The 672-nt window shown below is 40.0% G+C and overlaps 1 protein-coding gene across 1 annotated transcript in view; it reads right to left on the reverse strand.

Annotated features, from left to right (window-relative positions):
• zdhhc5a (zDHHC palmitoyltransferase 5a) overlaps positions 1-672 on the reverse strand; it is a 44,348-nt gene that overhangs the window by 33,655 nt on the left and 10,021 nt on the right.

A 672-nucleotide genomic window follows, 5' to 3' on the forward strand; every position in this document is an offset into this window, starting at 1 on the left:
ACACACCTATAACACCAACTGTTCCAGTCTTTGCATTTTATTTCTACAGTATGTACAGTGTCTATACAAGCTGTGGGAAAGCACAAGCACATGCCGTCACCTTTGATGGACAGTGGTGAGCATGCAAGCAGTTTCCTCCTGCTTTTAGTTACTAAACTCCGCTAATCTAAGGCAGCAGCACAGTGGTGCATTCCCTGAAACGTTGCATTGTTTGGTTTGCCAAAGTAGGGTTTGGGTGGTTGATGTGAAGAATGTGCCAATACTTAATTTGTTTTCTATTCAAGTCCATATTCAATCAATTGCATAAAAAATATACAAAAATAAAAATGCAAGGCAATATCAAGATGAATTGGAGCCATCCAACTGCATCATGGACTCTAAAGAAGTTCGCAATTTTTGTGGTTTTCCCCTCATTTTTCAAGTAATTATCAGCTATATGTTTATGTTTTGTTTACTAACTCACTAATGAGAATATGAGAGGGCATGTGAGAGGGAGAAAAAATTGAGACTGGCTGATGTGCTTTTGTTGGGGTGACAGATGTTGGCCTATTTTCTCTTTATTTTTCTATTTAATCTGAAGCACAAAGCTGACCTCCCACACACACACACACACACACACACACACACGGATTAGATTCTCTCACAGATTCACACAGCCACGCGGGCACACAC

The sequence above is a fragment of the Monopterus albus genome, unplaced genomic scaffold (genome assembly GCF_001952655.1).
Source record: "Monopterus albus unplaced genomic scaffold, M_albus_1.0 scaffold356.1, whole genome shotgun sequence".
Lineage (NCBI taxonomy): Eukaryota > Metazoa > Chordata > Actinopteri > Synbranchiformes > Synbranchidae > Monopterus > Monopterus albus.